Source organism: Ascaphus truei, chromosome 5, assembly GCF_040206685.1.
Source record: "Ascaphus truei isolate aAscTru1 chromosome 5, aAscTru1.hap1, whole genome shotgun sequence".
NCBI lineage: Eukaryota > Metazoa > Chordata > Amphibia > Anura > Ascaphidae > Ascaphus > Ascaphus truei.
The window spans coordinates 164,503,663-164,516,345 of NC_134487.1; positions in this window are offsets into that span (position 1 = coordinate 164,503,663).

Here is a 12,683-nt window from a genome sequence, read left to right on the forward strand (position 1 = left end):
TTTTCACCTGACGTTCGTGGGTGGAAGCGTTCGATAAGAAAAACCTTAAGTAGCGGTCAGTCTTTTTTTTCGCATTGCTCCTCCTGCCGGATATACAAGAGGGTATTGGGGTGTGGTCCCTGATTTTTACAGTATATTTGATCAAGGCAACTTCAAAAGGAGAAAGGTCGGGTTTAATTCATATATGATTCGTCAATCCCAAACCAGCAATGTAACAGAGCCGGCAACAGCACCGGCACCAGCACCGGTTTACAATAACGGTCCGACCGTCAGTGAAAACCTGGTGAACGGCAAACCTTGCTACCTGTCCCGGCCGGAATACCTGCAAAATTTACAGCCTGAGCCTGATTTCACGTAAAGGTACCAGCAAGCTTGCGTGTATCAAAACGATTTCCAGCTTCATCAGCTGTCAACTACAGGTGTAGCAGGTCAGCTATCACCTATCAACTATAACGCAGACTACGGGAGTGACAGTGTCTCATCTCATCCCATTTGGCAAAGTTTATAATGAAGGTAAATATAATGTACAGTACAGTATTAAGTTTAAAGATGCAGTTCAAGCTGCCGTTTAAAAAATATATTATTTTAAAAAAAAATACATTACACAGTATGTGCATCAATACAATATGCACACAGACAAGTGATTAGCTACAGTAAGCTGAAGATCAGTCCGTTCTCCAGTAATCAATTGCTTTGCTCAGGGTTATTTAATTTAATTCAATTCTTGACAATTATTGAAAATGTAGTCCTGCAATATGATTGAGTGAGCAGTTACTACAGTAGATTCAATTGGTGGACAGCTAGGGAGAGGTCGGGGCTCAAGAGCCAGAGCCTATCAGAAGTTTGTTCTGATTGTACAGACGCACATGTACTGTAGGATATTGCTTGAACTGGTGCTTTAATTCCCAATGACGCGACTTCACGCATGCGCAATACCGGAAATAATAGTATCATTTTTTCCCCCAGAAAAGAAACTTCGACAACAAGCTGAAAAAGGCAAAAGGAGGGATTTCGATGGACCTCTAATATCGCTTTTTTATAACATTGCTTGTGCATTGTGAATCTAATTTAAAAATCAAATTAGGCAAAACATTTACAGTGACAGTGCAATTTTTATTGATTAGTTTAGAATAATTGTGAGCTTTATAGAAAACCTTATACAGTATGCTGCTGTTTTTTCATATTCAATACTTTTTTACATTGTACTGTAATCATCACTATTGTTTGACATTGCATTTTGCAGTGTAATTGCAATAGACTTGCATGTGTATTGCATGTGTAATTAACTCTGCTAAGAAACCCCAAAAATAAAAGTGTATGTCTTTTATTCTATATGTATTATTTATTATTCAATACTTGCAAACGCATATGCGTGTCATCACATTTAGGCGCACGCATGTGTGTGAATTTCAAGTCTGAAAAACAAAGAGACATCCTTTTTTCTCTCGACACGGGCTTAACAATTTTTGCCATTTTGCCATTCTTACAATCAATCACTAGCTTTATAATTGTACAGTAATGTATACTGTACTTTGAGGTGGGTGGCAAACTGTACATTTTATTTGGGGGTGGGGTGTATTCAAATGATTCTCGTGAATTTAAAGAAGGAATAATTTTATTTGTACAGGATAATCATGGAAAAATGAATAATATAAAAATACAGTAGGTCACCTCTTCTTCCAAATTTACAATCTTTTCTTTATCTTCTTCGTAATGGCTGCATTGCATTCAGTAGTTCTTTTGTCATTGAGAGAGGGGGGATTAGGGTAAATTACTGACTGTTACTACAGTATACAAACAGTACAATACTTTTGCACATGTCCCCCCTCCTGTAGGGCTGCAACTCTGAAAATAAAATAAATAATTTGTGTGTTAAAGTGCATTAAAGACATTGAGTATTTCACAATATTGGACTATAACTACTGTCAAACTATATACAGTATAACTGTATAACTACAGAATACTGTACAGTATATACTGCAACTCTATACTGTATACAGTATAACTATAACTTTTTTTCTGTTTTTTTCAATAACTATAAAAGTTATAGATTAGAGCATTGTGTCTTACCTCTGCCAGTATTGGGGGGGGGGGGAGAGGGGAGGTATTTCCTGCACTTTACAAGAGTAATTAAGATTTCATTAACTATTGGGGTGTGTTTAATTGAACTGAATTTCTACCATCAAGAGAAATTAAGATTTAATTAACTATTGGGGTATGTTTCTGTGAGTTGATAGGCAGACCCCTCCTTTAATTGTTATTCAATTGCATGTGATCAGAGTACTTAAGACAGAATATCTTGGCTGTGAAGCCATATGGCAATGTCCCATCTTAAAGTGTAACATCAAAAGTGTGTGGCAGAGTTAATTTTGGAGGTGAAGATTGGAGGAAGATCGGGACTCTGCACAACAACTTTGCAACTGTGAGAACTTTACTTTCATATGCTGTGATTCTTTGAACTCTTTCTATCCACCAGTACCTGGGAAGTCTCTCCTCATGCATCTCACTATGGCCTACCTATTACTTTTTCTGTTTACTGTTTCCTCACTCCTTTGTGAATGTCTCTGTTCTCTCCAACTTCCCCACACTCCACTGCACCATTATTTATACACCTTTCTTCCATCAACTTCTTTAGCCCTCAATAAAAAACACCCACAGAAATCCTCAATTCATACCCTTTTTCTACTCCTTCCTACTGCTGGGGATCTACCCTAATCCTGAACCCAGACATACACACCTGATTTCACCCATGCCTCCCTGCCATCTCTTCTCCTGTAAATTGTGTTAACCCTATCATTTTAATACTGACTAACCTTAAAACTAACCCAACAAAGCATCTAAATAGCCTGCACTCATGGCTCTTCACCCACCCTCAGTCACTCCTACTACCCATTGTGGCCAAGCACTGCCATCTACAGCACTTATTCCCTCACCTGCTTTCTCTGTAAATCTCCCATCAAACATCTTAGATTGTAAGTTCTTCGGGGCAGGGATTTCCTTTCCTATTGTCTGATTTTGCTGCACTTACTGTATTATTATAATTCCCTGTACTGTATTCTTTGTGAAGCGCTGAGTACACTTTTGGCGCTATATAAATAAAGACATACAATACAATACTTTATCTTCGCCCAGCTCCAGACATGCACATGCAAACAGAATAATAAATAAATGATTATACAGTACCAAGCATTAAAAACATTAAATAATGAAACAATTTAAAACAATCAACAGTTTTTTTTTTGTTAAAAACATTTTTCTATAAATTGGCTGGCCTTCCAGGGAACAGCCCTTGTATGCCTTAAAAGGTCATTGAAGGTGTCACTTGCGGTTCTCATAACATGAGTGTTAACATTAAAATAACGCTGCACTTCTTCCAAAATTGTGTTCCTTAAATTTGCCAGCAGACCCTTCTTGCTTTTATTCCCTTCATAATATATATTGTGGGTCCACTCGCTGTACATCTCAAAACTGACGTGGTGTTTATAGATGAACAGGGCATATTTCTGGGCTAGACCAGCACTTCCGATTTTGTATTTCTCCCAGACGTGCTGGGGCACTTCTCTCAAGATGATGTCTGGGAGCGTATCAATCCTGGGTGCTAGAGCGGCTGTGCTTCTGGCAGCGGGCGAGGGTAGGTGTCTGGCACGATGATTTCCTCCTGGACTTATTGGGGTTGTCATCTCTTGCTGTGGCCTTACCGGGGTTGTCATCTCCTCCACCAGAAGGGCATGCATGTATTCTGCAAGCAGAGGGGGTGAGCGTGGAGGGCCCCGTTGAGTGCTTGTGTTGGAACCATTGTAAGGAATCGGGGAACACGTTGTGTTCCCCCTTTACCTAGTGCTGCTGCTGCCGCTGCTCCACTCTGCTCATACGCGCAACCCCACTCTGATTACAGATTGCGCGCGTATCTACAGCACTTCAGCCCCTGCCACAGAGCTTGTCTCCACCCCCGGATGTGCTGTGCTGCTCTCGCAGGCAGCGCGCGCACATTAGGACGTGCAACGTTCCCCAGCTGCGTGTCAAGCATCATTTGTGCCTCTTGTCTCCTGCAGCCTAAACCAGCTTTTGCTGGGGCCACACCCCCACTCTACCCCCTGTCTGCCAAAATATATATCCTGTTCCTGCTCTCAGTCAGTGATCAGCATAATTCAGTGTAGCCTTGCTGCTTCCTACAGTTGTGCCTTGCCTTGTTCCAGTCTTGTCTTTCAGATTAACCTCCTGTGTACCGACCCAGGTTGTAAGTGAACCTCTCTATGGCCTTATGCACTCTACAACTGTAGTGTACAATATTTGGTACCTTTTTCTTTTTTTCTTTTCTTGTTCCAGGAATCATGGATAAAGTATTTTTCCAAAAGCAAATAGTCCCCGAGATTGTTGAATTGTAATGCCTGTATGCCTGCAGACCTGGCCAGTCCCAGTACTGAGGTGGTTAAGGTTATAACATGCACCCACAGCAGTGAGGGCGTGCCCGGAGTGTGGTAGTGCGTTGCCGGGCCTGTTGAGAAAAGGTTAGCAGATACTTGCAATGTCCTGGGTATGAGAGTTTGGATAGTAATGTCGTGTGCCAGAGTTCAGGGGAAATAGAGAGCAGCGTAAACAAGTCCATAAGCCAGTGTTCGAGGATAGGAGAAGGCAGCGTAAACATATCCGAATGCAGGGTCCAAGGGCAGGAGAAAGCAAGGGTAATCCAATTCAAAGCAGAGTTCAAGCCAGGGAGATCCAAAGATAAACAGGGACAGGAACCAGAACTGAAAGAGACAGGGGAGCCAAGCATAGAGACTGCACACACAAGGGTCACAAGAAGCTATGCTGAGCAATGATCTAGAGGACAGACAGGGATTATAAAGGAGGGGGAACCAATGGGAGAGAGAGGAGGAGCAGAGGGTAGAGTGATGGGCTGCAGAGATAGATCAGAAGGAAAGAGGGAGGAGACAGGTAGATCAGACAGGGAAATGGCTTGCACACTATGAGGGGCGGAACCAGGGCTCAGGGAAGACCTACAAGTGGAGCATGTGCGCATGCCTTCTGTAAGAGCTGGATGCGCGCGCACAATGGGTGCCAGGGAGCGTGAGGAGCGTCGCGCTGCGGGGGCGCTCGCCAAGGATGGCGATGGGGCAGGAGGTGCAGCTGAAGGAGGTAACATGGTAGGAGAGGGAATCGAGGGGCGCCGCGAGCGATGAGTGCCGCGGGAGGAATCGGGAGTTTGGAGATAAGCGCACACCTTGCGGGGAACGCGCGTGACAGCTGGGCGTGCATCAGACAGGGCGCACAGGAATGGGTGCGAGAGGAGGAAGGGAAAGATGAATGAGGAGGCAGAGGAGGAAGGTCAGAGGCAGGGAGAACAGGGGTGACGGGGACACTTGAGAAGCAGGAATCCCCTGAACCGTCACATGAATACATGAGATTTCCCATCTGTTCACCGTTTCTTCCAGGACAATGACCCAAAACACACCGCCTGTTCTTCCCATATTCTTGCGAGTGGTATCAACTGGGTAAAGACGCCACCGGAGTAAGTTCTCCAGTGTACTGTACGGTAACTGTTTCTCATTGTTTTACACTGTTTATATCTCTTTAACTAATTCACCTTTTTCCCCCCTCCATTTCCAGATCACCAGATTTGAATCCCATCAAAATTGGTATGGCATGAGATGAAGGATCATTTCAGAAAAGTTGTGAAACCGTCCAAAAAGGATGAATTGGCAAAAGGAATAATGAGTTTCTGGAACAACATACACACCGTACAAAGATGTAATAAATATATCGATCATATAGCTAGCGATTTCCCCATTCGTTTAAAGCGTAATGGGCAGTTCTGTAGTAAGGTAAGTACAGGTACAGTAAGTATTATACAGGTAAGTATGACACTATATATATACTGTATATATATATATATATATATATATATATATATATATATTTTTATATATATATATATATATATATATATATATATATATTTATATATATATATATATATATATATAGTTAAGTTATGGTGAGTAAAAAAAGTGACAAAAACCCTCCACAGGAAAGCAAATATGCAAATACAACTGTATGCTCATCTGCATGTCTTAGGCAGGTCTGCAACCCCGCCTTTCCCCATTATCACCCAGCATACAGCACTTCCACTGCAGCAAGGGATTCTGGGAAATGACATGCAAATGAGCACACAGTGTCACTTTTTGCCTCAAAAACCATTTTTAACATGGTTCCCTATAGGCCTATATCCTATCCCATAGCCTCTTTGCATACCCAGTTAAAATCAACCTCACACTGATGAGACCCATCAAGGTCGAAACAGCTGTCTGTGGGTGGTTTTCTGGGTATGCACCTTAACCCTGGCTGTGCTCAAAGCTGTGACCATGCAGCAAGCTTAAGCCTATAGGGAACCATGTTAAAATGGTTTTTGAGGCAAAAAGTGACACTGTGTGCTCATTTGCATGTCTTTTCCCAGAATCCCTTGCTGCAGTGGAAGTGCTGTATGCTGGGTGATAATGGGGAAAGGCGGGGTTGCAGACCTACCTAAGACATGCAGATGAGCATACAGTTGTATTTGCATATATATATATATATATATATATATATATATATATATATATATATATATATATATATAAATTACAGGATGTACACTGTACAGTACATTTGTATTAGACCTGTGTGCTGTCTAACCTACAGTAGTATAGTTAGTTATACAGTATATCGTTACAGTACAGGTTATACAGTAGTTATAGGTTATACAGTATAGTCCAATATTGTGAAATAATTAATGTATTTAATGCACTTTATTGCACTATTTTTTTTCTTTTCAGAGCTGCAGCTACAGGAAGGGGGGGGCGTGCAAAAGTAGTGTACTGTGTGTTTACTGTAGTAACATTTTACTAGAGTAATTTACTCTAATCCCCCCCTCTCAATGACAAAAGAAGTACAAAATGCAATACAGCCATTACGAAGAAGATAAAGACAAGATTGTGAATTTGGAAGAATAATTATTCATTTTTCCATGATTATCCTGTACAAATAAAATTGTTCCTTCTATAATTTCTGTGTGTGTGGTGTGTGTGTGTGTGTGTGTGTGTGTGTGTGTGTGTGTGTGTGTGTGTGTGTGTGTGTGTGTGTGTGTGTGTGTGTGTGTGTGTGTGTGTGTGTGTGTGTGTGTGTGTGTGTGTGTGTGTGTAGGTGTTGGGGGGGGATGGTCTACTACTCATGTTTACAGCAGTTTTGCCAGCCCGGGCATGTGTATGCAGGATATTTAGTTCAAATAAATCTTTTGAACAGGTCAACAGAATGTTTTGAACCCCCCACCCCCCAATAAAAATTACAGAATGTCACCCACCTCATAAAGTACTGTATACATTACTGTAGAAATAAAAAGCTAGTGATTGATTGTACTGTAATAATGGCAAAAACTGTTAAGCCCATGTCGAGAAAAAAAGGGGGATGTCTCTTTTTTTTTCAGACTTGAAATTCACATTGATTAATGCGGAGTCATTCATTCTCACCAAATCCCCAAGAAGGGCTTTTAACACATGCACATGCATGTGTGAAACCGGCCCCAAGAAGACTCTACACAAAGCCTCCAATCTGATGAATGGCTTTGCAAGAGGTGTCGCTAAGCAGCTTTTTTTTTCAGACTTTAAATCCACATACACGCATGCGCCTAAATATGATGACACGCACATGTGTTTCAGAAAGGTTACTATGAAACACACACGCATGCACCTAAATGTGATGACACGCATATGCGTTTCAACAAGGTTCCAATTAGACATACTGTACACGCAAGAGCGGAATTTTTTTTTTTACATTCGGAAGAAGAAGCAACGTTGTATTTTTGTATTAATCCTTTCCCCTTTATTATCATGTACAAATACAACACGTAGTTCGTACAAAATACTTTTGTTATGTGTACTCATATTTTTAATCTGTGTATGGCTAAGGAGCCTCAGAAAGGACTTCTTTCCCATGTACTCTATACAGTATGAACTCATAACGTTAATCTTTAAATTACAATTAAACACACACACTTGCAGAACTGAACGGCAATAAAAGACAGGTGTAATTGCTATTAGATTTTTAAGACAACATCTCGAGATTGCCCACTTGAGTTTCTCGACGGTATTGCAGACCACGCTAAAATGCAATTTTATGAACCCGATAAACACCTGAGTCAACACGCGTCTTTAGGCAGTACGGTTGGAAGAAATTGCATGCCATTACATAGATATTCCGAAGTATACACTGCGTGAAGTGTTTGAATAACGGCCGCTGCATATGTATGACTCAGATTTGCAGTGCAGTGTTTGTAAGATGAAAAGAAGTATGGTTTTTACACTGTTCATCAAGGTGAAGTGAACAAGAAGGGAAAAGAGCTAGGATTTAAACTGCACTCATTTAGAGTGGACAACAAAATAATATATATAATTTGTAAACAAATTATGAGAATTGTCTTATTCAAAAATAATATTTTTTTACAAAAATACAAACTACCAAGTAGTGAATTGATGTAATCACTAAAAATACAAATTTAAGTATAAAAATAGAAAAGAGAAGCAAACAACTGATATTTACTGTAATCACACATGGGACCACAAATAAATCCATAATTCTCTGTAGACAGTGCTTAAACATGGTAGATTGCACTGTTTGAAACTAAACTAAATTATATGTTTATTTCACATCAAAAGTGAACTAGAATTATGAGAATTTCTTAGCCTTGATGAAAACCATCATTTTTGATCTATACAGTATATCATTTGTGATTAATGGATTACCTATACAGTATATAATTTAAGTCTATTTATTGTTTACTTCTATTTTCTATTTCTATACTTGAATTTGTATTTTTAGTAAACTACTTGGTAGTTTGTATTTTTGTAATACAATATAATTTTTGAGTAAGACAATGCTGATTATTTGTTTCCAAAATGTATACAGTATATTATTTTGATGTGTATCCTCGTAGAATGCCGCCTAAAACCTACAGTAGCTTTTTTCTTCTTCTTGTTTAAACAAAGTCTAGATAGGGTTTCCCTTTTGACAGTCTAGCACCTCCCTCTTATTACAGTAATTATTTGTGCTGTACATATTTGAGGGAGCTTTGTGGAGTATATTATAAATGAGTGGTTTATGTATAAGGCTGAGAAGAATTAGAGTTTATCTATAGTTGAATTTATTAAAGTGAACTGCAAAGAAAACATACAATAGAGAAACATGTCTAGCCTATTTATTTATCACAATGAATTTTAGCCTGTTCTGTTAAACTGTGCCATCCACACGTGTTCTATGAAAACAAATCCTTGTAGTGGATATTTTAATTTTAAAATACTTTTATTGTGCTATATTATTTAATTTAGAAATACGGAAAAGTCTTTAAAATATGCTTGTCAGCAATGTCATAATTGATATGTCCCATAGGAAGATGTTTAAAAACCTTATACTGTACATGACATAGATCAAATTATAATAGGATATAAAACTAGGGTTCTACTATGTAAAAGGTTGAAAGCCATTTTTAACCTCTGTTTTTTTGACTGATGCTTTATCAATTGAGTTTTACCAAATGAGAATAAATAATTGAGTTGTTCAATGCAATCTCAAATATTTTATTATGCCAGTTCTCGCAGTACTGATTAAAGTGTTTTGGAGTTATTGTAGGTACAAAGACAACACACAGACTTTATCCATTAAAAAGCAACCACTCAGAAGAACTTATACTCATAAGCCACTATCTCCATGACAAATTTCACACAAATCCATTCAGTTGTTTTGCCCTTTTTATCTTTTTTGCCTTAGTAACTTCCCCTCATACTGTATCTATTTGACATCACTAACTGCCCCTCATATCTATTTTACCTCAGTAATTCCCCATAATTTATTTTTTGCCTCAGTAATTGCCCCTTCTATCTATTTTACCTCTATCTGCCCTTCATATCTATTTTACCTCAGTAACTGCCCCTCATATCTATTTTAACTCAGTAATTTCTCCTCATATCAATTTTATCGCACAGACTGCCCTTCATATTTATTTTAATTTGGTAACTTCCCCTCACTGTCAGGAGTCAATTGCTTGATGTACAGAGTGAGCACAGGCAGGAGACCCTGTAAGATAGGATAATAGGATGTGCAGTGCCAACATATCCATTAGTTATCAGGTCCGGGGGGATCTGTAGTCTGAGCCCACTGGATGAAGAGAGTGATGGGAGATGGGAGGCTTCAGATTCCCCCAGATGTCTGCAGTCTGCACCATCTCACCTTTCAATGTGTCCACCTCATTCTGCCCAATAACAGCAATCTGCACACCCTCCACAATATTCTCTTCACTCTGCCTGAAAGCAGCAGCCTCTTCTTTCTCACCTGCCACAATGCACTTCCAACTCTGACCTTTTCTAGTATTCAAAATAGGGCAAGTGTGTTTCAAGTGCACTTTCCCCACATTCAAAACATTTCATGGACTCGCATACATCATATAATCAAAGCCCTCAATGTTATGTTTCAAAACCAGGTCTAAACTTTTCACAGATTGATTCAAAATCATAAACACCAACTTTCTAAAAGTCATGTGTAGGGAGAAAATATTTATATTCACTTTTAAGATGAGCTGCGCAGCTGTCTGCATCTCTCCGTCTGGATATGTGTCCCCACAGTGCTGAAGGTAAGAGATTCAGGGCTGTATTTTAATTCCTTCACCCTCGACAAGTAACACTGTCCAGTCCCCTTGATGATGTAGATGTTGAAATATGGTCATATAGCTCCCCCTCATGATGTACAGCCCCATATAAGGGCATCTACATCGTCCAGGGGAAGGAGTTACAATACAGCCCTGCATCTCTTACCTTCAATACTGCAGGGACACAAATCCAAATCGAGAGATAGAGACACAGCTGCACACATCTGCGCAGGTCATGAATGTCGGTATTTTCTCCCTGCAGATGACCAATTCAAGAGAAGGGTTAATGGTGTGGGTCCCATTCAAAGCATGGACCACCACAGGGCTAATCCTTCTGTGCCACAAAACTTGCTGTTCTTGTGGCTAAAGAAGGCCCATGATTGGGCCCCGTTTTTTTTGCTTTTTTTCCACGCCCACAAGGACAGTTACTCTTGCAACATCGGTATATACAACTGGAGCCACTTCTAAATTTAAAGTCTCTCTCTTCTTCTCTATTAAGCATAAGTACTCTTTTTTTGGCTTATGTCATTAATAAATATGCACTTTTTGGCCTCCAGAGTGTCAGCTAGGATATATATTTTGTTCCCTTTGAAACATTGTGCTGGTTTTACATAAAGTGTGACTTAAGACCTCATATAAGATGCCTGATAAGTAACTTTTCTGTTGCCAATTGCCTTTTTCTGTGATATATTGATAATATCAATGACTTGATTGTTAGTACTATACCATATTGATTTGCAAGATACTTTTCTGTTAGAATGCACTCAGGGTTACACACATGTGTATGTTTATTTTCCCTGGATCTTTAGGAAATTCTTTTTTTGCTTGAAAAACAGAATCTTTACTAGTTACCAATACTTTTGTCCATGTGAATACAAGAGAAAAACACTAAAGAAACCTTTTATAAAGTATTTTTTGAAAACAGAACAAGATGTGATTTACAATAAAAACATAGCTTTATTTTGATCTATAGACAGTATTATGGTGAAAGTAATAAGTTTGGTAAATTGCTGGACATGTACTGTTATTTACTGTTATGTCACAGGATCCAACAATAAAGTTATGAGGATATACGAAAAACCTTTTCACAAAGCTGAATACATATCCCTACTCAATCTGTGACTATTTCTATTTCCATGACATCCACAGGGAAAATAGCAAAAACTTCTAACAAAGTGAGGAAAACTGTATTATTTCTTTAGTCCTCTGTGAAGAAAACATATCCTACCTTATCTACAGTAATACAACCTGAATATATAGTACTGTAAATAGCAGTTTCCTTACATAATTTACTTGGGTTTTTGAGCTTCAGGAGCAGTCTCCTGAGCTACATTTATCCATGAATGGTTTTATTTCTGCTTTTAAATGTGAGAATATGAAAATGTTCTGAAAGTTCCTAAACTGCCTCTCTAATATCTTGAAGGCCGCTCAATACACAATAATTTACACATCTTCTGCTTCAACAAAAATGTTAACCCTTTTCCTCCTTTAATGCGTGTATTTTTCACTGTTTAGAATTTGCAGGAGCATAATCCATTTTACAGTTGCCTGAACCTCTGTTTTATTTCAGGCATACCAATTTGACCAAATAATAAAAAATTATGATAATTTTTTATAGAATCCATTTATCATTGTTATTCCGCATGGTAGATTAATAATGCAAACCTAAAACCATAATCCATGTAATCCACGAACCACGGAAGAGGAGGAACCCAAACTGAAGACATTTATTACAGGGTTTAGCTGTGGGTTGGTTAGGCAGTTGCTGCTCTAGTATTGTAGTTTAAAAATTAATATATTATTTACATAATAAAACTTGTAGCTGAACCATTAACCAGGCATTAACCTGTGATTTATTGGAGTTTCTGTTAAGTGGACTCCGGGGCTCTGGCCCTCCTGGACATGTTTCTGTGTGGTTCAGCTCTGGAGACCCCCTGTTATAATAATATGTTATTAAAATAAAATGAAAGCAGCTTCATTACCTTAGCTAAGGCAATGAAGGGGTTACTTGGTT